General features: G+C 46.2%; 1 protein-coding gene across 3 annotated transcripts in view; it reads left to right on the plus strand.

Moving 5' to 3' along the window:
• cdkal1 (CDK5 regulatory subunit associated protein 1-like 1) overlaps positions 1 to 26,708 on the plus strand; it is a 979,997-nt gene that overhangs the window by 487,609 nt on the left and 465,680 nt on the right. The window lies entirely within an intron of this gene.

The raw sequence follows: 26,708 nt of genomic DNA on the forward strand, positions 1-26,708 counted from the left end.
GGAATTGCGAAATTGAAGGACTTGTTCTTAGACGGGACGTTCGCGAGTCTGGGAGCACTGACAGAAAAATATGGGTTGCCACCTGGGAATGCATTTCGCTATATGCAAGTGAGGGCATTTGTGAGGCAACAGGTGAGGGAATTTCCGCAGCTCCCGGCGCAAGAGATCCAGGACAGAGTGATTTCGGGGGCATGGGTGGGTGATGGTAGGGTGTCAGATATATATAGGGAAATGAGAGACAAGGGGGAGACGATGGTAGAGGAGCTGAAGGGAAAATGGGAGGAGGAGCTGGGGAAAGCGATTGAGGAGGGGCTGTGGGCAGATGCCCTAAGTAGGGTAAACTCTTCGTCCTCGTGTGCCAGGCTCAGCCTGATACAATTCAAGGTTCTACACAGGGCGCATATGACTGGAGCAAGGCTGAGTAGATTTTTTGGAGTGGAGGATAGGTGCGGGAGATGCGCGGGAAGCCCGGCGAACCACACCCACATGTTTTGGTCATGTCCGGTATTGCATGGGTTCTGGGTGGGTGTGGCAAAAGTGATTTCAAAGGTGGTGGGGGTCCGGGTCGAACCAGGCTGGGGGTTGGCTATATTTGGGGTTGCAGATGAGCCGGGAGTGCAGGAGGCGAGAGAGGCCAATGTTTTGGCCTTTGCGTCCTTAGTAGCCCGGCGAAGGATTCTACTTATGTGGAAAGAAGCTAAGCCCCCGGGTGTGGAGGCCTGGATCAATGACATGGCAGGGTTCATAAAATTGGAGCGGATAAAGTACGCACTAAGAGGTTCGGCTCAAGGGTTCACCAGGCAGTGGCAACCGTTCCTCGACTATCTCGCAGAGAGATAAGGGAAAATAGGAAAGGTAGCAGCAGCAACCCAGGGGGGAGGGGGGGTGTCATTTGGGTCCTCGGGTTTTATGTGTGTGTTTATATATTAGTTATTTATATTAGATGTTATGAAGTTACTATTTTAGTTACTATTTCTGTTGTTTCTTATTTTGTTGTTGGCAGTTGCCGTTAGTTAGCATATTATTTATTTTAAAAACCGATCAATGTATATATTATTACAAAGTTGTAAAATGGGAAATTTTTGTTTGATCGAAAAACTTTAATAAAATATATTTATTTAAAAAAAACAAGAATTCTGTAATCTTTTTCCCCATTCTACATTATATTAATTACATTATAATAAAGCAGTTATGTGTGCTAAATATTCCACAAGTCAGAACATCCTGGGGAGGTTGCCTTGCAGTCGTGTTTGTGCTGTCCTGCTAATAATTACAATGCTTTTAAGTCTTAGAGGGAGCAAGAAGATTGTGCTCATAATGTCAAAACATTTCATGCTGTTTCTAGGTTTATACCTTGTGTGAGTTGAGATCATGAGAATTTGTTTGGAGAGATAAATCTGAGTAGAAAGTTACTGTTATATCTTGTGGTTTCCATAAGTCTAGAAGTCCGACTTTTTGACACCAAATATTGGAGCTAACTTTGAATGTATTTTTCAGATCTCACTATGTGCTGCCGAATGATGTATTCTTTGTTGTGCAGTGGAGAGTGATGTAGCATCCTGGATACATGCATGTAACAGTATTGCTCCTAATTATGATGTGTGGGCGTTTAAGACATGCCCACACAGGGCAGATTGCACATGGCGACTGTTAACAGAAATGGGTCCTCTTGTAGAAAGATTAAAGTGTGAAGCTGGTTTAAAGCTATAAGTTGGAACATTTGTTTACTCATCAAATACTGTGCTGCAATGGGGGATTGGGTATTAGTGAAAAGCTGGTGTGAAAATCAAAGAAGGAATCAGCCTTGATGAAGACACCCAAGGCCAAATGCATTGTGAGAACAGCAACCAGTCACTAACCTGATTTTGAGAAGAATGCGTCCTTGAAAATTTTCAATATGGTTATACCATCACTAGAAATGCGTACACAAGTGGCTAAATCAAACCCGGAATCCAAAACAGATTTCAGAGTAACAGCTCGTTGGTGTAGCTGCTTTATGGATTAAAATATCTAATTTTTGCAGTAGAAGACCAAGATTGCTCAGAGAATATCAAAAACCCTAAATGCCAGAATTACCAGTTTCCAGAGATTCATCACCAGACAAGGACAAAAGCACAAGTGTCCATTGTGTCACATTGGCAACATGGATGAAACACCAATGAATTTTGATATTCGCAGCAGCCAAATTGTGGAGTGAAAATGTTCCAGTGAAAAACAGGACATGAGAAAACAAAGGTCACAGTGGTACTGAACTGCATTGCTGGCGGAACAAAGTTAAAGCCGGTGATAATTTTCAAATATAAACCATGCGGAAATCAATTATCCTGGCTGAGATTTTGCACATGTCTATCACAATGATTGGAAGGATGAGGATGAAGTTGTGGATTGATACTCTGTGGACTAGGCATCCTGGTTGTCAGCTGTTCCTCAGTTTGAGGATGGCATCGACCCAGGGTTGTGAGTTTCTACCTTAGTTTTCATGTGAGTGAACAAGCTGATTCTCAATCCACAAACCTTTGGGCACATGGAGCAGTGCATCCCATGAGGAGTGCAGGTTTGCTTCCTTTTCTTCTTTGCCACTCCTCTGCCTTGTCATTTGTTCTGGTGGTCTCCGCAGCTCATTACTGGGGGCATGTTCAGTTCCTATACAACGGCATGGTACACAGTGTGTATTACTGTTGCTTCACAGCTCCAGGGTCTCGGGTTCGATTCCCAGCTTGGGTCACTATCTGTGTGGAGTCTGCACGTTCTCCCTGTGTCTACGTGGGTTTCCTCCTGGTGCTCCGGTTTCCCCCCCGCAAATCCCGAAAGACATCCTGTTAGGTGAATTTCTGAATTCTCCCTCTGTGTACCCGAACAGGCGCCGGAATGTGGCGACTAGGGTGTTTTACCTAAATGCGCGTAGTATATGAAACAAGATAAATGAGCTTGTAGTGCACATTGAAATTGGTGGGTACGACATTGTGGGCATCACAGAGATGTGACTCCAAGAGGATCAGAACTGGGATCTAAATATCCAAAGATATGTGTCCTATTGTAAGGACAGGCAGTTGGGCAGAGGGGGCGGGGTTGCCTTGTCAGTAAGAAATGAAATGAAATCAATGGCAAGAAGAAAGTATAGAATCTGTATGGGTAGAGTTGAGGAATTGTAAAGGAAAAAAGACCTGATGGGAGTTATGTACATGCCCCCCTAGCAGTAGTCAGGATGCGGGGCGGAAAATATATCAGGAGACAGAAAAGGCATGTAGGAAAGACAATATTACAATAATCATGCGGGACGTCAATATGCAGGTGGGCTGGGAATATCATGATATCATGTTGGTGGCAGATCCCAAGTAAAGTAAGTTAAGGAATGTCAAAGAGATGTTTATTTTGAGAAACTTGTGGTGGAGCCCACTAAGGAACAGGCAATTCTGGATTTGGTGATGTATAATGGGGCAGACTTGCTTAGGGAACTTAAGGTGAAGGAACCCTCAGAGGGCAGTGACCACAATATGATAGAATTTACCTTGCAGTTTGAGAGGGAAGAAGCTGGAATTAGATGTAACGGTTTTACAATTGACTAAAGGTACCTACACAGACATGAGGATGGAGGTGGCCAGAGTTATTTGGGAGTGGAGCCCTAACAGGGAAGACAGTGGAACAGCAATGGCAGGAGTTTTGGGGGCTTATTCGGGAGGCATAACAGAAATTCATTGTGAGTCGTTTTGGGCCCGTATCTAAGGAATGATGTGCTGGCCTTGGAGGGGACCCAGAGGACATTTGCAAGAATGATCCTGGGAATAAAGGGCTTGTCATATGAGGAGAGGTTGAGTACTCAGGGTCTGAACCCGATGAAGTTGAGAAGGATGAGAGGGGCATCTCATTGAAACTTCGAGTACTGAGAGGCCTAGATAGAGTAGACGTGGAAAAGATGTTTCCACTGGTAGAAGAGAGTAGAACCCAAGGGCACAGCCTCAGACTGAAGGGGCGATCCTTTAAAACTGAGATGAGGAGGAATTTCTTCAGCCAAAGGGTGATTTCATAGATTTCATAGATTTTACAGTGCAGAAGGAGGCCATTCGGCCCATCGAGTCTGCACCAGCCCTTGGAAAGAGCACCCTACCCAGGCCCACACCTCCACCCTATCCCCGTAACGCCACCTAACCTGTTTTTGGACACTTAAGGGCAATTTTAGCATGGCCAATCCACCTAACCCGCACGTCTTTGGACTGTGGGAGGAAACCGGAGCACCCGGAGGAAACCCACGCAGACACGGGGAGAATGTGCAGACAGTGACCCAAGCCGGGAATCGAACCTGGGACCCTGGAGCTGTGAAGAAACTGTGCTAACCACTGTGCTACCGTGCTGCCCCTACAGTGATGAATCTGTGGAACTCTTTGCCGCAGAAGGCTGTGGGGGCCAAGTCACTGAGTGTCTTTAAGACAGCTAGATAGATTCTTGATTAATAAGGGGATCAGGGGTTACGGGAGAAGGCAGGAGAATGGGGTTGAGAAACATATCGGCCTTGTTAGAATGGTGGAGCAGACTCGATGAGCCAAATGGCCTAATTCTGCTCCTATGTCTTGTGGTCTCTTTACCTGATTTAAAAGTAACAGTTACCTCAGTTTTTAAAAAAATGAGATAAACAGAGTGAGCAAAATCTGATCCACATGGTACTGTCATTTCTCTAATGTGAAGCTTAAAATTTTTATGCTGCAGCTGAATCACATTTATTTCTGTGTGCAACGGTTTCTCTACAGCAACTCCTGACATGCCTATTTTCATCTTTTCTTGTGGTTTTAATTGGTATGGGATGTGGTTTTTTGACATGTACAACTACATTAAAATAGAAATGAAAATGTGAACTGCAAGAGCTGAGGAATACAGAAGCAAGGACTGATAAATGAAGACCCAGGCAGATTTGAATTATTTTTGAAGGCCTGCTGGGATTGGACACAATTTAATTTAACAGACTAGCAACTAACACCGACTTTTTTCCCCCTCCACTGCTGTCTCCTCGAACTGGTAATGGAAACAGTGATGCCCTCGACCATCAGAATGATGTATGATCCCGTTAATTTTCCGTGAAAGCTAAATTACCAAACTGCAGAATTATCACTGTGTAGTCCGGTATGGCTATATGCTATCTTTCTCTCTACCAACTCTTTTGGATCTCTTATACTTTGGTCAAAGTATCCTGAGTGATGTCCGTCAGTTTATATGTTAAGGTATTTAAATATTATTTTTGGCAAGGTTAATGGTCCAATTTCCAAAGCAAATAATACATAGAGCAGGTTTATTAATCTTTTAAAAAATCAGTCTCATTAAGAGTCAATATATTTTCTCCATTTTTGGTGATGATAGTGAGATTTAATTCTTTACCTAATCAATGGTTAACAATGTTCTGGGAGATGGGACTTTTGCGAGCTTGGGAGCATTGGAGGAAAAGTATAAGTTGCCCCGGGGAAATTTCTTGAGATATATGCAGGTGAGGGCGTTTACTAGACAACAGGTGAGGGAATTTCCGTAGCTCCCGACACAGGGGATACAGGACAGGGTGCTTTCAGGGGTGAGGGTCGGAGAGGGCAAGGTGTCAGAGATTTACCGAGAGATGAGGGAAGAGGGGGAGGAGTCGGTGGGCGAACTAAAAGGAAAGTGGGAAGAAGAACTAGGGGAGGAGATAGAGGAGGGTATGTGGGCTGATGCCCTAAGCAGGGTAAATTCCTCTTCCTCATGCGCCAGGCTTAGCCTGATTCAATTTAAGGTGCTACATAGAGCACACATAACGGGAGCAAGATTGAGCAGGTTCTTTGGAATGGAGGACAAATGTGGGAGGTGTGGCGGGAGCCCGGCAAACCACGCACATATGTTTTGGGCGTGCCCGGCACTGGAAGGGTATTGGAAGGGAGTGACGGGAGTGATTTCGCGGGTGGTGAAGGCCCGGGTCAAACAAGGCTGGGGGTTGGCTCTATTTGGAGTTGCGGAAGAGCCGGGAGTGCAGGAGGCGAAAGAGGCCGACGTTGTGGCCTTTGCGTCCCTCGTAGCCCGGCGCAGGATCCTACTCATGTGGAAGGAGGCGAAACCCCCCGGACTGGAGGCCTGGGTAAATGATATGGCGGGGTTCATTAAACTGGAGCAGATAAAGTTTGCCCTGAGAGGATCGGCTCAAGGGTTCACCAGGCGGTGGCAGCCATTTCTCGACTACCTAGGGGAACGTTAGAGGGAAGACAGATGACCAGCAGCAGCAACCCGGGGGGGGGGGGGGGGGGTTTAGTTTAGTTTAGGTCAAAGATAAAGGGGTTTTGTTACTTGTGTATTGTTAAAAATTTCTGTATTATTGTTGCGTTTGCTTTGTAAGAGGGGAAAAATTGTTGTTTGGGAAAAAAATTTCAATAAAACATTTTTTTAAAAAAAACAATGTTCTGGGAGCAGTGTCCTCACGGTCAACGTCACAGTGAGGCGGGCTGGGAACGGTTTCCTCGGAGTCAGCATCGCAGTGAAGCAGTCTGAAAACTGTATGGTCGGAGTCACTGTCGCAGTGAAGCGGCCTGGGAACTGTGTCCTTGCAGTCAGTGTTGCGGTGAAGCGGCCTGGGAATGGTGTCCTCACAGTCAGCATCACAGTGAACCAGTCTGTGTTTGGTATCCTCGCAGTCAGCGTCACAGTGAAGCAGTCTGGTAATGGTGTCCTTGCAGTCAATGTCGCAGAGAAGACGAAGGGGGATGGGACCCTGAGAGAAGCTTCAGCAGGGGGAGATGCACAACCAAAACTTAGAAGAGACAGTATGTGAGTCTGGCAAGATTGGATTGGATTAGATTTGTTTATTGTCACGTGTACCGAGGTACAGTGCTATGGGGCAGGGTTTAGAGAACCCCAAAATGTATCATGGAGTTCACTTGACCCACAACTTTTAATAGATTGTGGTATGGGGAGCACAAGGCCCACTCTACAGGTGTGGTACAGCAGAAATGGAAAAGTATTTTTTAAAGCAAAACAATGTTTATTCTATGAACTCAAGTTAACCTTTTTAAACCATACAGTGAACATCTTAGCAACCATTAATTCAAATACAACCCCCAAAGACTACAACACTAAGTAAACCTTTAAGCTTTCCTTTTTAACATCCATACGGCTTAAAACAAAACCTTTATCAGAAGCACTCCGGTTAAAGTCACCACTGAAAACATTTATAATTCTGAATTCACCAACTGATCAAGAGATAGTCTTTTGATGGCAGAGAACAGCAGTACACCTGCTTGGTCTGGCTTCAGCTCCAACACTGAAAACAAAACTAAAACCCACCCCGCAGCCTGCTCAAAAACGAAAGTAAAAAGCTGACAGACAGCCCAGCTCCAACCACATTCTGACATCACTGATAATACCCATTTCTTAAAGGTACATTTCTTAAACACCCATTTCTTAAAGGTACTCTCAGTACAGATATTCATAGACATACCCATTTATAAACACCCATTTCTTAAAGGTACTCCCACATGACAACAGTGAAAAGTATTTTTCTGCGAGCAGCTCAACAGATCATAAAGTACATGAGAAGAAAAGGGAATAAAAGAAAATACATAATAGGGCAACACAACATATACAATGTAACTACATAAGCACCGGCATCGGATGAAGCATACAGGGTGTAGTGTTAATAAGGTCAGTCCATAAGAGGGTAATTTAGGAGTCTGGTAACAGCGAGGAAGAAGCTGTTTTTGAGTCTGTGCATGTTCTCAGTCTTCTGTATCTCCTGCCCAAAGGAAGAAGTTAGAAGAGTGAGTAAGCCGGGTGGGAGGAGTCTTTGATTATGCTGCCCACTTTCCCCAGGCAGCGGGAGGTGTAGATGGATTCAATGGATGGGAGGCAGGTTTGTGTGATGGACTGGGCAGTGTTCACGACTCTCTGAAGTTTCTTGCGGTCCTGGGCCGAGCAGTTGCCACACCAGGCTGTGATGCAGCCAGATACGATGCCTGACTCCTGCCTATCGCACCGCATTCCACTGTCCACCCGGGTAATCCCGGTGTGTGCTGGCCATTCCAATTCGTATATCCTTTGGGCGGGTGGGCGGATGGGGTGGGGGGGGGAGTTGATGGATGCATTCTGGAGAGGGTGAGCGGTGACGGGACACTCACTGGGTAAGCTGTCATACAAGGTGGCCTCACGCTTCTGGCCATATTCCCAGCTTCCTGCTGAGCGTAACCCCAGGTGGAACGTTCAAGTGTCCTGGGGGCCCTGCCCCGAACCATCCTCCAACCCCCCCCCCCCCCCCCCCCCGGCACTCCCTTTACACCCAGCCCATCTCTAACACCCTTCAGACAAAGGTTTGAGGCAGGTCGGAATGTTGGTGAATAGGTGTTTACTGATGACGATATACATTGTTGTGTGTTATGGGCCATGGTTGAGAGAACCCCAAAGTGTATCATGGAGTTCACCTGACCCACAACTTTTAATAGATTGTGGTTATGGGTGTCATGAGAATGTCGCTTTAAAACATGTTTGGCTGCTCATGTTACTGCAGTGAAAAGCTTTGAGAAAAGCTTGGGTGTGTCTGGGTCTTTTTGGTTTCGTTTTCAGAGCTGGATAGCTGCAGTCACAGCCAGAAGGTGTATGAATCTCTCTCTGTAATCTAAGGACTGTAAATTGATCCTGGTCATTTAAACTCATAACAACAGTGACTTTAACCTGATGTGTTTTTGTTTAAAGGTTTGTTAAGTCTTCTGGGTGTTAAAAGGACAGCTTACAGATTACTTAGTGTTGTATTCTTTGGGGGGTGTATTTGATTTACTGGTTGCTGAGATGTTCACTTTGTTTTAGAAAGGTTAACTTAAGTTCATAGAATAAACATTGTTTTGCTGTTTTAAAAAAGACTTGTCCATTTCTGAAGTACCACACATGTAGAGTGGGCCCTGTGTTCCCCATACCACAATCTATTAAAAGTTGTGGGCCAGGTGAACTCCATGAGACACTTTGGGGTTCTCTAAACCACTGGCCCATCACAATTGGTGGCTAGAGGGGGATAAAAGTCTATCTATTGGATTGGCTTAGTGAACTTAAAGACAGTGAGGGGTGAGCATATTGTGGTTGCTCTTCAGGTGTGGTATTCTAGTCAGTAGAGAGCACAATGGCTCTTTCAGAGGCTCTGACGTTTTTGGGGGTGGAGACGGTCACACGCGCAGTACCTTACGGACAGAGACTAAAAGCAGACTGTTATAACGATTTGGCAAAAACATTGCAGTTAACATTACCTGACAAAATGCGAAAAGATGAGGTAATTATGGCGATGGCTAAGCATTTCAAGTTGCCTGATATACAGTTTGACTCATTGGAAATGGCAAAAATTCAGTTACAACTTAAACAAATGGAACATGAGAAAGAATTAAAGCAGCTTGAATACGAAAGAGAGGAAAAAGAGAGAGAAGAAAGGAGAAAAGAAAGAATAGCCCTAGCAGAACAAAAAGAAAGAGAAAGGGAGATACAGATCAGGGAAAAAGATAAAGAGAGAGAGAGTTTAAACTTCAGAAAATGGCCATGAAACATGACAGTCAGTTAAAATTGGCAGACGTAAAGGGAAACGTACAGCTGGATGATAGTGATGAGGATAGTGAGAAAGAGCGTCAATGTCGAAGGCGTGGTGGGGATCTATTTAAATATGTCCAAGCATTACCAAGGTTTGACGAGAAGGAGGTTGAAGCCCTTTTCATTTCATTTGAGAAGGTGGCTAAACAAATGAAATGGCCACAGGACATGTGGGTATTATTGATTCAAACAAAGCTGATAGGTAGGGCTAGTGAAGTGTTTGCATCACGACTGGAGGGAGGTATCTGGAACGTATGAGGAGGTGGAAAATCCATCTTGGGTGCATATGAACTAGTGCCTGAAGCTTACAGACAAAGGATTAGAAATTTAAGGAAAGAATTTGGTCAAACATACATGGAGTTTGAAAGGCTCAAACAGAGTAATTTTGATAGGTGGATAAAGGCTTTAAAAATAGACCAAATGTATGAAGCTGTCAGAGAAATTATACTTTTGGAGAAGTTTAAAAATGCAATTCCTGATGTAGTGAGAACTCATGTGGAAGAGCAGAGGGTTAAAACTGCGAGATTAGCAGCCGAAATGGCAGATGGTTATGAATTAGTTCATAAATCAAAGCTTGGTTTCCAACATCAGTTTCAGCCTGTGAGGGATAGAAACTAGGGACATGAGAACTACTCAAGTGGTGGAGGCAAAGGTGATCTGATGGGCGATAATACGGAGAGTGTACCTCAGATTAAAAAAGAAATCCAGGAGGGTGGAAAAGAAATGAAAAGTTTCAAATGTTTTCACTGTAATAAACCAGGCCATGTAAAGTCACTGTGTTGGTGGTTGAAGAAAAGCACTGGGAAGGCTGATGTGGTAAAACAGGATAAGGCAGTGGGGTTTGTTAAAGTGGTAAAGCCCAAGTGAAGCGAAGGAGGTGCAAAAGATTGTACAGCCTGATCAAGAGGTGATTGATAAAAAGGTGCCAGATCTCTTTAAAGAATTTACTTGTGTGGGTAAAGTTTACTCATGTGTATCAGGAGGAGCAGGTAAAGAAGTCACAATTTTAAGAGATACGGGAGCTAGTCAATCTTTAATAGTAAGAGATGAGGACTTGTGTAGTTTGGGCAGAATATTGCCAGAAAAGGTGGTAATATGTGGAATTCAGGGTGAGACGAGTAGTGTTCCATTATATAAGGTAAGGTTGGAAAGTCCAGTGAAGAGTGGTGAAGTGTTAGTAGGAGTAATAGAGAAACTATCTTGTCCAGGAATACAGTTTATCTTGGGTAATGACATAGCTGGATCGCAGGTGGGAGTGATCAAAGAGTGACGAAGTGGAAGTGCAATTATCAGGAACAATTTTTGATCAGCTGGTTGAACAAGAACAGGTGGAGGATGAGGTGGATATTTTTAGTTCAGGAAAATTGGCGGAGTTACAACAGAAAGATATAGAAATAGAACGGATGTATCGGAAAGCAGACACGGAAGAGGAATCTGAGTGTATACCGGAGTGTTATTACCGTAAAAGTGATGTCTTGATGAGAAAATGGAGACCTTTCCATATGCAGGCGGATGAAAAGTGGGCAGAAGTTAATCAAGTCGTATTGCCAGTAGGGTATAAAAAGGAGGTGTTGCGAGTTGCCCATGAGGTACCAGTTGGAGGTCATTTGGGAATAAGGAAAACTCAAGCTAAAATCCAGAAACATTTTTATTGACCTGGACTCCATAAAGATGTAGTTAAATTTTGTCAATCATGTCACACATGTCAAGTGACAGGGGAACCTCAAGCAGTGATAAAACCAGGCACCCTCTGTGTAAAATCTTACAGGTGCGTGGATTCAGGGTGTCCCCCTCGGGATCGGGGTGGCCTGTCTCAGACCGCCATTGTTGCGCTGTGCGTTTTTGGTGCTACTTACAGGCTCCTGGCTGCTCATTTTGCTGACTGCTCACTGTGTCCTGTAATATTCACAAACCCTCTGGTCATTTGGGAGCCCATCCAGGCTGTCCCTCTGGAAACCTTCAGACCCCAGTTGACTCATCAATGGGATGGGCGTGGCCAAGTTCAATCAGTGACACACCAGGTGCTGCCACTCCGTGCCCTCATCAGAAGCACTGCCCTACTGAAGGGGAAGCAGGGGAATAGCAGAGCTCACCCCCAACAAAGGACACATGCACCGTGGCCTTTGGCACCCTCCCTGGTACACTGCCCCTCTCAGGGCAGAGGCCTCATCAGTGACACTATCAGCTACTCTGCAATGACTGCAGAGTGACTCCAAGCCCTGCCCACCATGCTCCTGCTCCCATCCATCCTGCCCCCCTGGTCAGGTTATCACAAGCTGAGAGTCACACCCGGGCCCCATTTCACACTGCAGCTAAAGTCCCAGGAGAAGCGCATTTCCTTGGCTCACCCCCATCTGTACGATCTGCCCACACACAAGCTCCTAAGCATGGAGGCGATTGGTGGTGCACTGTGACCCTCTCCACTGCACAACCAGACGCCACCCAGCTGACGGGATAGCACATGGCCCATCAATTGAGGAACTCCACTGTGGGAGAAACAGGACAGGGGCCACAGAGCCTGTCGCTGACACTGGTGCAGCAGCCACCAGGAGCCCTATTGACAGGGATGGGTGATGTTGCTAACTTTTGGCTGGTTCACTTGGCTCTGTTTTATAACCTTTGCTCTCGAGTCGCCAGGTATCTTTTTGATACCGCCACGAGGTTCAAGTTCGAGTAACGACCAATAACTCAATACACGATTAGTAAGATTTAAATCAAAGCACATTTATTATACACAGTAATCGCTACTCATGCACAAATTCTACGTCTAAGCTACTTCTACGACTAACAGGCCTGTACATAGCTTCGGACTGGCCCACCAGGTCAGGGGAACAAATGGCCTTCCGTTTGGGTTCTGAGTCTGCGGGATTCGAAGTTGGTAGGGATTGATAGCTAGGAGCGCCTATCCCGTAGCGAGCGTTGACTTAAGACTTACGATCTCTCGGTGGCCTTTGAACCGGTCACGGTCAATGTTGGTTCGTGTTGCTGGGTGACCCGGTCAAGAAGAACGATTTGAACTTGGGGGCTTAACTTTATAGTCCCCAGGGGCTTTCCCGCCTTTCGGGGCGGACCCTGTACCTGGTTCTAGGTGATTGGACTTCGTTCCAATCGCTTGGTTCGCCTTCTCCAATACTGGAGCGGTTCCCTGATCGATGGGCGGTCTTGAGGTGTCCGTTAACCTCTTTTGTGTTGGCTCCTGCTGGCGCCTGGGAGTCTGGCTTAGTTTTGTTTGTCCCAAATGTTGCTATTGTTCCCGGGGATTGCTTATTAGTATGTAGATGGTTGCTACATTATTATGCAGATGGCTGCTAGTATCAATGCTGTCTGGGACTTTGCAGAGTTAAATACACAGCAAAGTTGCACCTGCTGGTTTCTGCCTGTGTTGGCTGAATTTTCCTTCAGCCTTTGCCGTTCGCCATTTTAAATCGGGACTTGGCCAACTCAGGTGGCTACAGTGATGAGGATAGAGGCTCCCAGGTGCCACTCATTGATGGGGGCAGGGGTGCAGTGCAGATGGCAACATTTCAGGAGGAACGGCTGAGGAATGGGGGTGAGTTTGGGGAGGACAAGTTGAAGGTGGCCCTGAAGTACAATTCAGGCTCACCATGTAAACTACCCCTCCACTGCAGAGAATGAATTTTGGAGCCAGCCACGCAGTATCCTGTAAGTTTCAATAAGATCCCCCCTCATCCTTCTAAACTCCAATGAGTACAGACCCAGAGTCCTCAACCGTTCCTCATTAGACAAGCTTTCATTCCAGGGATCATTCTTGTGAACCTCCTCTGGACCCTTTCCAAAGCCAGCACATCCTTCCTTAGATACTGGGCCCAAAACTGCTCGCAATACTCCAAATAGGGTCTGACCAGAGCCTTTATAGCCTCAGAAGTACATCCCTGGTCTTGTATTCTAGCCCTCTCGACATGAATGCTAACATTGCATTTGCTTTCCTAACTGCCGACTGAACCTGCATGTTAACCTTGAGAGAATCGTGAACAAGGACTCCCAAGTCCCTTTGTGCTTCTGATTTCCTAAGCATCTTCCCATTTAGAAAATAGTCTATGCCTTTTTTTCTCCTTCTAAAGTTCATAACCTCACACTTTTCCACATTGTATTCCATCTGCCACTTCTTTGCCCACTCTCCTAGCTTGTCCAAGTCCTTCTGAAGCCCGCCTGCTTCCTCAATACTACCTGCACCTCTACAGATCTTTGTATCATCTACAAACGTAGCAACCGTGCCTTCAGTTCCTTCCTCCAAATCATTAAGGTATATTGTGAAAAGTTGTGGTCCCAGCACCGACACCTGAGGTACACCACTAGTCACCAGCTGCCATCCTGAAAAAGACCCCTTTGTCCCCTTCTGCCAGTCAGCCAATCCTCTATCCATGCCAGGATCTTACCCTAAACACCATGGGCTTTTAACTAATTTAACGGTCTCCTGTGCGGCATCTTGTCAAAGGCCTTCTGGAAATCTAAATAAATCACGTCCACTGGTTCTCCTTTGTCTAACTTCCTTATTACTTCCTTAAAGAACTCTAACAGTTTTGTCAGACATGACTGCCCCTTGATGAAGTCGTGCTGACTCAGTCCTATTTTATGATGCACTTCCCCTCCACAATCTCATCTTTAAAATCTTATCAATGACCGTAGTCAGGCTAACGGGCCTATAATTTCCCGTCTTCTGCCTCACTCCCTTCTTAAACAGAGGTGTTACATGAGCCACTTTCCAGTCCTCTGGGACCCTTCCTGCCCCCAGTGATTCCTGAAAGATCATCACCAATGCCTTCACAATCTCCTGAGCTATCTCTTTTAGGACCCTGGGGTGGAGTCCATTCGGTCCAGGTGACTTATCCACCTTCAGACCTTTCAGTTTCCTCAGAACCTTCTCCTTAGTAATGGTCACTGCACTCACCTCTCCCCCTGGTTCTCCTGGAGTTCTGGCTTCCCCCTGGTGTCTTCCACCACAAAGACTGATGCAAAGCAACTATTCAGTTCGTCTGTCATTTCTTTGTTTCCGATTATTACTTCTCCAGCCACACTTTCCAGTGGTCCAATGTCTTTTTTTGCCTCTCTCTTACCGTTTCTATATTGAAAAATAACTCTTCCTATCTTCCTTTATATTACTAGCTAGCTTGCACTCATACTTCATCTTCTCCGCCCTTATTGCTTTTTTCATTGTCCACTGCTCGCTTTTAAAGACTTCCCAATCCTCTGGCTTCCCACTAAATCTCACCACTTTGTATGCTTTTTCTTTAGCTTTTATGCTCTCCTTGACTTCCCTCGTCAGCCATGGATGCCTTGTCCTCCCCTTAGCATGTTTTTTCCTCCTTGGGATAAATTTCTGTTCTGCCTCCCGAATAACTCCCAAAAACCCATGCTTTTGCTGTTCCACTGTCATCCCTGCTAGTCTTCTTTTCCAATCAACTCTGGCCAGCTCCTCCCTCATGTCTTTGTAGTTACCCTTATTGAATTCTAATACCGTTACATCTGATTGCAGCTTCTCCCTCTCAAATTGCAGGGTAAATTCTATCGTATTGTGGTCGCTGCTCCCCAAGGGTTCCTTCACCTTAAGTTCCCTAATCAAGTCTGCCTCATTACACATCAATAAATCCAGAATTGCCTGTTCCCTCGTAGGCTCTGTCACAAGCTGCTCCAAAAAAACATGTCTTAGACATCCCACAAATTCCTTTTCTTGGGATCCACTACCAACCTGATTTTCCCAGTCCACCTGCATATTGAAGTCCCCCATGATTATTGTGATATAGCTTTTTTTACATGCCTTTTCTATCTCCTGATTTATTTTCTGCTCCACCTCCTGACTTCTGCCCGGGGGCCTGTACATAACTCCCATCAGGGCCTTTTTACCTTTGCAATTCCTCAACTTTACCCACACAGATTCTATGCCTTCTGATCCTATATCGCTCCTTGCTATCAATTTAACTTCATTCCTTGCTAACAATGCAACCCCGCCCCCCTTTTGGAACATTCCCAGCTATGTGATTGCTCCGTTTTGGTTTTTAAGTTCTGTGCAGGAGAGGTGCCGGAGAACTGGAGGATAGTCAATGTGGAACCGGTGTTCAACAAGGGAGGAAGGGATAAACCAGGAACCTACAGGCCAGTCAATGTAGCCTCAGTGGTGGGGTAATTATTGGAAGCAATTTTGAGAGACAGAATTAATCTGTATTTGGAGAGGTAGGGGTTAATCAAGAACAGTCAGCACAGTTTTGCTAAAGGGAGGTCATGTCTGACCAGCTTGATTGAATTTTCCGAAGAGGTGACCAGGTGTGTAGATGAGGGCAACGCATTTGACATAGTTCACTTGGACTTCAGCAAGGCTTTGTGTTATGGGTCCGGGTTTACAGAACCCCAAAGTGTTTCATGGAGTTCAACCGTCCCACAACTTTTAATAGATTGTGGTGTGGGAAGCACACGGCGTACTCTCCAGGTGTGATACAGCAATTATGGACAAATGGTTTTTAACCTTTTAAAAACAAACATTGAATATCTTAACACCCATTACTTCAAAGGTATCCCCAAAAGACTACAACACTAAATAATCCTTCAAACTGTTCCTTTAACCATCCAAAAGACTTCAAAATCTTCAAAAACAGACATGAGGTTACATTCAATATATTTATAGTCTTTGGATTTGCAGACATCAACAGACCAGCTCTGTGTTTTTCTTCCTGCAGCTCTCAGCAAAACACAGACACTCCCAGCTTTCTCTTCAAACTGAAACCAAAAGCAGAAGTGAGCTCCGCTCCCCCCACCCTCTGACATCACTTCAGGAATATAATCAGCTCCATTTCTTAAAGGTACATTGCCTAAACATCCATTTCTTAACGGTACTCTCACATGACACCTCCCCCCAAGAAAAAAAAAACCCATCAACTTCAAGATGGTTTAATTTTTCACCTTTGCACCATCAATTAAGAAATGCACACAGTAATAACACTATCGGTTAAAAAAAACAACACACGCAAACAGGTATAATAATATAGTCCTTTTCTTTCCCGTTCTTCCTCCAACCGAAAACCTCCTCGATTGACAGTGTCTTTGAACAAGAAAGTCTCTGCACGATCCATCCATTCCTCTACTCCTCGGCATTTCTCTTTAGAATCAGATACTGTAGCTCAATCTGACCACAGAGCCCCTTGCAATTCTCCAATACAGGAACATTGGTGATCACAGCTTTCCGGCAGTCAAATGCCTGTTGAAAGTCCCCTGTCCATTGAAATTACTCCGTGCAATGAATATACAATCCAATTTGCTGCAATTTGCTGAAAAGGGAGGAACACATGAAATTTCAATGAGAGTAGAGAACAGAAAAGACTCCTAAACGTATGTAGTGATTGAATTAAAGCAAGCAGCTTTGAAGAATAGACTCTCTCAGGTTGGATTGCAAAGTAAGAGATGCATTACGCATGCGTACAAGCAAGGGCAGTAGCTATTGGATCAATTGTCCTTTAGGCTGAAAATGGCTTGGAGTAACGTTTCACTCAGTCCCTCAACAGATGGTTTTGAAAACTTCTGGAGATAGTAGGAAGAAGCTTGAATTAGCCACATTGAAAGTATATTGAAGGCCAATCTAGAGAGGTCACTAGTGAGGAGGGATAGGTGTTTAGAGAGGTCAATAGAGAGGAGGGGCAGGTGTTTATGGTTAGAGGAGTCAGATGGTCTGGGCTGGAAACTAAACTCTTGTCAGCTTTGTGGCAGATTCTGTGGCAATTCACATTCGGAAGTTGGCAGGACAGGAAAGATTTGATGTTTGACCATCTCAGGCACCTTTTATGTTTTGTTCAAAGCCTTTATTGGATTTTCGAAGATTAATAAGGAAGGAAAAATAAAGCAAGAGAGAAAACTTGCTAGAAATATAAAGATGGATTGTAAGAATTTCTATAGATACGTACGTAAGAAAATGTTTTTAAAAAGTGTGCATTGGTCCTGTAGGATGTGAATCTGAGGAATTAATAATGTAAAATTAGGAGATGACATTAATTAAACAGGTACTTTGCTTCGGCCAAGTAACATCTCAAAAATAGTTGCAAATCAAGAATTTGAAGGGAAGGAGGAACTTGGGAAAATTACAATCACAGGGAAATAGTACTTAGCAAATTCATAGCTGTTTACAGCACAGAAGGAGACCATTCAGCCCATCATGTCCAACTGGTCACTACACTAATACCATTTTCCAGCACTTGACCTATAACCCTGGAGGTTATGACAACGTAAGTTAATACTTCTTCAATGTTACGAGAGTTTCTGACTCATCCACCCTTTCAGGCAGTGAGTTCCAGACTCCTCCCCACCGTCCTCTGGGTGAAAAAGTTTCTCCTCAACTCTCCTCTTTGCCTTCTTATCTTAAATTGATGCCCCCTGGTTATTGACCCCTCTACTAACTGAAAAGATGCCCTGCTATCCATCCCATCTATTCCTCTCATAATCTTAAACACCTCTATCAGGTCCCCTCTCAAATTCCACTGCTCCAAGGAGAAGCCTATCCAGTCTTCTCATTGCTCCAACCCTCTAATCCAGGCAGGTTCTCCATAACCTTTCAACCCATTACTAATTAAAAATCTGCCTCCTCAAATTTCCTCAAAGTCTGGCATCCACTGCACTCTGGGGTAGTGAATTCCACAGATTCTTGACTCTTTGAGAGAAGTAATTTCTCCCCAGCTCATCCCCATCTTTGTCCCCATGTCCTTTATTAGGAAGGTGAACGGGATAATTTTGGGGTTTATGTGGGCGGGGAAGTAAGGAGGGTGTTTTTGGAGAGGAGCGAGGGGGAGGCAAGTTTGATAAATTATAATTGGGTGGCAAACAGCAATAGCAAGGAAATGGGAGGTGGAGATGGGGTTGGTGTGGGGGCAGATGAAGTCTAATTCCTTCACACTTTAATGATGTAAATTAAAGAAGTTTTTAAAAACGTTTTCTTTCTTTCTCCTCTCTCTTAATCCCATTTTCTCCTCTCTGTTTTGTTTTTTTGTACGTGATTTTACATTGAGTTAACTATTGAAACTTATGTTTCAGACAATGCATGTCTCAGTAAGGATTCTTCATTTTGACTGTTCTGATCAGTTAAGGAGATGCATAGCTTTCTGCCCTGTTTGGACAGGTTCCAGATCAGCTGTTTTAGTCCTATAACCATAGAAATTTCTAGCGTGAGATTCCTTGGAAGTTGAGAGGCAAGCATAAGTGAAATGAACAACTATCGTAATTCATTCGTTGCTGATCACAAAATAAAGACCACTAATAATAATAGTCTTTATCATTATCACAAGTAGGCTTACATTAACACTGCAGTGAAGTTACTGTGAAAATCCCCTATTCCCCACACTCCTGCAGCTGGTTCGGGTACCCTGAGGGGGAATTCAGAATGTCCAATTCACCTAACAGCACGCCTTTCGGGACTTGTGGGAGGAAACCGGAGCACCCGGAGGAAACCCACGCAGACACTAGGAGATCGTGCAGACTCTGCACAGACAGTGACCCAAACCGGAATCAAACCTGGGACCCTGGCGCTGTGAATGTTGGTGTGTTGATTATCTTTGTACTTCTATGTGACGATTTTGGATTTTAATCCCTGATCTTTTAGAGTAGATTAGATTAAATTTAGATTTATTGTCACATGTACCAAGGTTCAGGGAAATGTATTGTTCTGCGCACAGTCGTGCAGATCATTCCATACATGAAAACTTAGAACAAACGATAAATACATGAGGATACATAATGAAAATAAATAAACATAGACAGCGGGTGACGTATAGGGTATATAGTGCTACAACTGTAGAGAAGATGCGTCAGAAGATCAGCTCAGTCCATAAGGTCAGTTCAGACCCTAAGAGGGTTATTCAGGAGCCTGGTAACAGCAGGGAAGAAGCTATTTTTGAATTTATTGGTGCATGTTCTCAAACTTTTGTATCTTCTGCCTGATGGAAGAGTTTGGAAGAGAGAATAGCCCGGGCGGGAGGGGTCTTTGATTATGCTGCCCGCTTTCCCAAGGCAGCTGGAGGTATAGAACAGAATCAATGGGGAGGTTCACATGATAGACTGGGGTGTGTTCATGACTCTCTGTAGTTTCTTATGGTCTTGGGCCAAGCTGTGATGCAGCCAGATGGGATGCTTTCTATGATAGATCTATAGAAATTGGTAACAGTCATTGTGGACATGCCGAATTTCCTTAATTTCATGAGGAATTATAGGCGCTGTTTTGCTTTCTTGGCCGTAGTGTCGACGTGGGTGGACCAGGAAAGATTGTTAGTGATGTTTATACCTAGGAATTTGAAGCTGTCATCCATCTCCACCTCGGCACCAGTGATACAGACAGGGGCATGGACGACACTTCGCTTCCTGAGATCGCTGACCTTTTTAACCAATGTTTCACCATGCCTCAACTCTGTATGATTCATAGGTCTTCCCTCTGTTTCATGTTGAACTCTTTTTTTAAAAAAAAATATTTTATTGAAAATTTTTGGTCAACCATCACAGTACATTGTGTATCCTTTACACAATAATATAACAGTATAAATACCAATGACCTGTTTTATAAACAAAGAATAAATAATATATAACAAAAACGAAAACTAAAACTAAATGGCAACTGCCTTGTCTCAGATAAACACTCTCCAAAAATATGATTTAACAGTCCAATATACAATTATTTATAGCAACGACCTATTCATATTATACATATATATTAACAACCCTGAGAGTCCTTCTGGTTCCTCCCCCCCCCCCCCCCCCCCCGGGCTGCTGCTGCTGCCTTCTTCTTTTCCATTCCCTCTATCTTTCTGTGAGGTATTCGACGAACGGTTGCCACCGCCTGGTGAACCCTTGAGCCGATCCCCTTAGGACGAACTTAATCCGTTCCAGCTTTATAAACCCTGCCATGTCATTTATCCAGGTCTCCACCCCCGGGGGCTTGGCTTCCTTCCACATCAACAGTATCCTGCGCCGGGCTACTAGGGACGCAAAGGCCAAAACATCGGCCTCTCTCGCCTCCTGCACTCCCGGCTCTTGTGCAACCCCAAATATAGCCAACCCCCAGCTTGGTTCGACCTGGACCCCCACTACTTTCGAAAACCCCTTTGTCACCCCCACCCAGAACCCCTGTAGTGCCGGACATGACCAAAACATGTGGGTGTGATTCGCTGGGCTTCTCGAGCATCTCGCACACCTATCCTCTACCCCAAAAAATTTACTGAGCCGTGCTCCAGTCATATGCGCCCTGTGTAACACCTTAAATTGAATCAGGCTTAGCCTGGCACACGAGGACGATGAGTTTACCCTACTTAGGGCATCCGCCCACAGCCCCTCCTCAATCTCCTCCCCCAGCTCTTCTTCCCATTTCCCTTTCAGCTCATCTACCATAATCTCCCCCTCGTCCCTCATTTCCCTATATATATCTGACACCTTACCGTCCCCCACCCATGTCTTTGAGATCACTCTGTCCTGCACCTCATGCGTCGGGAGCTGCGGGAATTCCCTCACCTGTTGCCTCGCAAAAGCCCTCAGTTGCATATACCGGAATGCATTCCCTTGGGGCAACCCATATTTCTCGGTCAGCATTCCCAGACTTGCGAACTTCCCATCCACAAACAGATCTTTCAGTTGCGTTACTCCTGCTCTTTGCCATATTCCAAATCCCCCGTCCATTCTCCCCGGGGCAAACCTATGGTTATTTCTTATCGGGGTCCCCACCAAGGCTCCCGTCTTTCCCCTATGCCGTCTCCACTGTCCCCAAATTTTCAAAGTCGCCACCACCACCGGGCTTGTGGTGTATTTCTTCGGTGAGAACGGCAATGGGGCCGTCACCATAGCTTGTAGGCTAGTCCCCCTACAGGACGCCCTCTCCAATCTCTTCCACGCCGCTCCCTCCTCTTCTCCCATCCACTTACTCACCATTGAGATATTGGCGGCCCAGTAGTACTCACTTAGGCTCGGTAGTGCCAGCCCCCCCCTATCCCTACTACGCTGTAAAAATCCCTTCCTCACTCTCGGGGTCTTCCCGGCCCACACAAAACTCATGATACTCTTTTCGATCCTTTTGAAAAAAGCCTTCGTGATCACCACCGGGAGGCACTGAAACACAAAGAGGAATCTCGGGAGGACTACCATTTTAACCGCCTGCAACCTCCCTGCCAGTGACAGGGATACCATGTCCCATCTCTTGAAGTCCTCCTCCATTTGTTCCACCAATCGCGTTAAATTTAACCTATGCAATGTACCCCAATTCTTGGCTATCTGGATCCCCAAGTAACGAAAGTCCCTTGTTACCTTCCTCAGCGGAAAGTCCTCTATTTCTCTGCTCTGCTCCCCTGGATGCACCACAAACAACTCACTTTTCCCCAAGTTCAGTTTATATCCTGAGAATTCTCCAAACTCCCGAAGTGTCCGCATTATCTCTGGCATCCCCTCCGCCGGGTCCGCTACATATAACAACAAATCATCCGCATACAGAGATACCCAGTGTTCTTCTCCTCCTCTAAGTACTCCCCTCCACTTCTTGGAACCCCTCAATGCTATTGCCAGGGGCTCAATCGCCAGTGCAAACAATAATGGGGACAGAGGGCATCCCTGCCTTGTCCCTCTATGGAGCCGAAAGTATGCAGATCCCCGTCCATTCGTGACCACACTCGCCACTGGGGCCCTATACAACAGCTGCACCCATCCAACATACTCATCTCCAAAACCAAATCTCCTCAGCACCTCCCACAGATAATCCCACTCCACTCGATCAAATGCTTTCTCGGCATCCATCGCCACCACTATCTCCGCTTCCCCCTCTGGTGGGGGCATCATCATTACCCCTAGCAGCCTCCGTATATTCGTATTCAGCTGTCTCCCCTTCACAAACCCAGTTTGGTCCTCATGGACCACCCTCGGGACACAATCCTCTATCCTCATTGCCATTACCTTGGCCTGAATCTTAGCGTCTACATTTAGGAGGGAAATAGGTCTATAGGACCCGCATTGCAGCGGGTCCTGTTCCTTCTTTAGGAGAAGCGATATCGTTGCCTCAGACATAGTCGGGGGCAGCTGTCCCCTTTCCTTTGCCTCATTAAAGGTCCTCATCAGTAGCGGGGCGAGCAAGTCCACATATTTCCTGTAAAATTCAACTGGGAATCCATCCGGTCCCGGAGCCTTCCCCGCCTGCATGCTCCTAATTCCTTTCACTACTTCCTCTATTTCAATCTGTGCTCCCAGTCCCACCCTTTCCTGCTCCTCCACCTTGGGAAATTCCAGCCGGTCCAGAAAGCCCATCATTCTCTCCCTCCCATCCGGGGGTTGAGCTTCGTATAATTTTTTATAAAATGCCTTGAACACTCCATTCACTCTCTCCGCTCCCCGCTCCATCTCTCCTTCCTCATCCCTCACTCCCCCTATTTCCCTCGCTGCTCCCCTTTTCCTCAATTGGTGGGCCAGCAACCTGCTCGCCTTCTCCCCATAGTCGTACTGTACACCCTGTGCCTCCCTCCACTGTGCCTCTGCAGTACCCGTTGTCAGCAAGTCAAATTCTACGTGTAGCCTTTGCCTTTCCCTGTACAGTCCCTCCTCTGGTGCCTCCGCATATTGCCTATCCACCCTCAGAAGTTCTTGCAGCAACCGCTCCCGTTCCCTACTCTCCTGCTTTCCTTTATGTGCCCTTATTGATATCAGCTCCCCTCTAACCACTGCCTTCAGCACCTCCCAGACCACTCCCACCTGGACCTCCCCATTATCATTGAGTTCCAAGTACTTTTCAATGCACCCCCTCACCCTTAGACACACCCCCTCATCTGCCATTAGTCCCATGTCCATTCTCCAGGGTGGGTGCCCTTCTGTTTCCTCCCCTATCTCCAAGTCCACCCAATGTGGAGCGTGATCCGAAATGGCTATAGCCGTGTACTCCGTTCCCCTCACCTTCGGGATCAACGCCCTTCCCAAAACAAAAAAGTCTATTCGCGAATAGACTTTGTGGACATAGGAGAAAAACGAAAACTCCTTACTCCTAGGTCTGCTAAATCTCCACGGGTCTACTCCTCCCATCTGCTCCAGAAAATCTTTAAGCACTTTGGCTGCTGCCGGCCTCCTTCCAGTCCTGGACCTCGACCTGTCCATCCCTGGTTCCAACACCGTATTGAAATCTCCTCCCATTACCAACTTTCCCACCTCTAGGTCCGGGATGCGTCCTAGCATACGCCTCATAAAATTGGCATCATCCCAGTTCGGGGCATATACGTTTACCAAAACCACCGTCTCCCCCTGTAGTTTGCCACTCACCATCACGTATCTGCCCCTGCTAACCGCCACTATAGTCTTTGCCTCAAACATTACCCGCTTCCCCACCAATATAGCCGCCCCCCTGTTTTTTGCATCTAGCCCCGAATGGAACACCTGCCCCACCCAACCTTTGCGTAGTCTCACCTGGTCTATCAGTTTCAAGTGCGTTTCCTGTAACATAACCACGTCTGCCTTAAGTTTCTTAAGGTGTGCGAGTACCCGTACCCTCTTTATCGGCCCGTTCAGCCCTCTCACGTTCCACGTGATCAGCCGGGTTGGGGGGCTTTTTACCCCCCCCTTGTCGATTAGCCATCCCCTTTTTCCAGCTCCTCACCCGGTTCCCATGCAGCTGTGTCCCCCCCAGGCGGTGCCCCCTCTCCCCAGCAGCAGCAGCCCAATAATTGCCCCCCCCCCTCCCCCCCCGCTAGATCCCCCACTAGCGTAGTTACACCCCCCATGTTGCTCCCAGAAGTCAGCAAACTCTGGCCGACCTCGGCTTCCCCCCGTGACCTCGGCTCGCACCGTGCGACGCCCCCTCCTCCCTGCTTCCCTATTCCCGCCATGATTATCATAGCGCGGGAACCGAGCCTGCGCTTCCCCCTTGGCCCCGCCCCCAATGGCCAACGCCCCATCTCCTCCACATCCTTTCCTCCCCCCACCACCTCCTGTGGAAGAGAGAAAAGTTACCACATCGCAGGATTAATAACATAAAACTCCTCTTTCCCCCCTTTTTACCCCCCTCTTCGCCCCCCCATATTCGCCCCACCACTTTGTTTCAAACGTTCTTTTTTTAATAACCCGCTCATTCCAATTTTTCTTCCACGATAAAAGTCCACGCCTCATCCGCCGTCTCAAAGTAGTGGTGCCTCCCTTGATATGTGACCCACAGTCTTGCCGGTTGAAGCATTCCGAATTTTATCTTCTTTTTGTGAAGCACCGCCTTGGCCCGATTAAAGCTCGCCCTCCTTCTCGCCACCTCCGCACTCCAGTCTTGGTATACGCGGATCACCGCGTTCTCCCACTTACTGCTCCGAGTTTTCTTTGCCCATCTAAGGACCATCTCTCTATCCTTAAAACGGAGGAATCTCACCACTATGGCTCTAGGAATTTCTCCTGCTCTCGGTCCTCGCGCCATCACTCGATATGCTCCCTCCACCTCCAGCGGACCCGCCGGGGCCTCCGCTCCCATTAACGAGTGCAGCATCGTGCTCACATATGCCCCGACGTCTGCTCCCTCCGCACCTTCAGGAAGACCAAGAATCCTTAGGTTGTTCCTCCTCGCGTTGTTCTCCAGCGCCTCCAGCCTTTCCACACATCGTTTATGGTGTGCCTCGTGCATCTCCGTCTTCACCACCAGGCCCTGTATGTCGTCCTCATTCTCGGCAGCCTTTGCCTTCACGACCCGAAGCTCCCGCTCCTGGGTCTTTTGCTCCTCCTTTAGCCCTTCGATCGCCTGTAATATCGGGGCCAACAGTTCCTTCTTCATTTCCTTTTTGAGTTCTTCCACGCAGCGTTTCAAAAACTCGTGTTGTTCAGGGCCCCATATTAAACTGCCACCTTCCGACGCCATCTTGGTTTTTGCTTGCCTTCCTTGCCGCTGCTCTAAAGGATCCACCGCAATCCGGCCACCTTCCTCTCCTTTTTTCATCCATATCCAGGGGGGATTCCCTTCTGGTTCACCGCACAGTACTTTTAGCCGTTAAAATTGCCGTTGGGGCTCTTATTAAGAGCCCAAAAGTCCGTTCCACCGGGAGCTGCCGAAACGTGCGACTCAGCTGGTCATCGCCGCACCCGGAAGTCTCATGTTGAACTCTTGACGTCTGAATGCTTTGTCAGGGAATTTAGCTTAGATGATCATTGATGCCAGTGGGGTGAGGGAGTTGTACCAATATACCACATATGAAATGATGGATTACAGAAACACCTTGATGAATGACTTGTGTTACCTTTGTCGTGGAACTCCTTTGCACTCTTGGATTCTGCCTCCAGTCATCTGATTTCATTGTTTAAACGCAGACATTGTTCTAAATAATAAAAACAGGAAAAAAGGAGTAAAGTCAGTTATTTGCAAATGCAAGGACAGCATTCATTTTAATAGTGCACTCTATAATTCTTTGGGCTCCTTCCAGCTATATAACTTCCCAAATCGCAATATCCACATGCAATGTTTTGTAAAAAGACAGTTACCTTTGTGAACAAAAACGCTTTCCAGATGGGCACAGTTACTGGGAATGCTAGTACAGAGACTGACTGCAATGAAAAGTAACGGCATTCACATACCCAGCTCAAAGCTATCCTGTTCACCACTTCAAGGGCAGTATGGGGAGTGCTCAGAGCAGTCTTGAAAATGAGACTTGTGATTACGATTTATGTTTTTCTGTCTATTTTTCATCTGAATACTGGGAAAGTTACTAAACTAGATAGCATGTAGAAGCTCAATTACTATGTATCATGAAATATTCTGCAGAGCAAATCTCTATATGGAATCCAGGGAGATGTGGAAGCTTTGGAGAGGTACAGAAGAGGTTGACCAGGGTGTTGCCTGGTATGGAGGGCATTAGCTATGAGGAGAGGTTGGATAAACTCGGTTTGTTCTCACTGGAATGACGAAGGTTGAGGGGCGACCTGATAGAAATCTACAAAATTATGAGGGGCATGAACAGAGTGGATAGTCAGAAGCTTTTTCTCAGGGTGGAAGAGTCAATTACTAGGGGATATAGGTTTAAGGTGCGAGGGGCAAAGTTTAGAGGAGATGTGCGAGGGAAGTTTTTTTACATAGAGGGTAGTTGGTGCCTGGAACTCGCTGCCGGAGGAGGTGATGGAATCAGGTATGATAGTGACGTTTAAGGGGCACCTTGACAAATACACGAATAGGTTGGGAATGGAGGGAT

Source organism: Scyliorhinus torazame, chromosome 6, assembly GCF_047496885.1.
Source record: "Scyliorhinus torazame isolate Kashiwa2021f chromosome 6, sScyTor2.1, whole genome shotgun sequence".
NCBI classification, from domain to species: domain Eukaryota; kingdom Metazoa; phylum Chordata; class Chondrichthyes; order Carcharhiniformes; family Scyliorhinidae; genus Scyliorhinus; species Scyliorhinus torazame.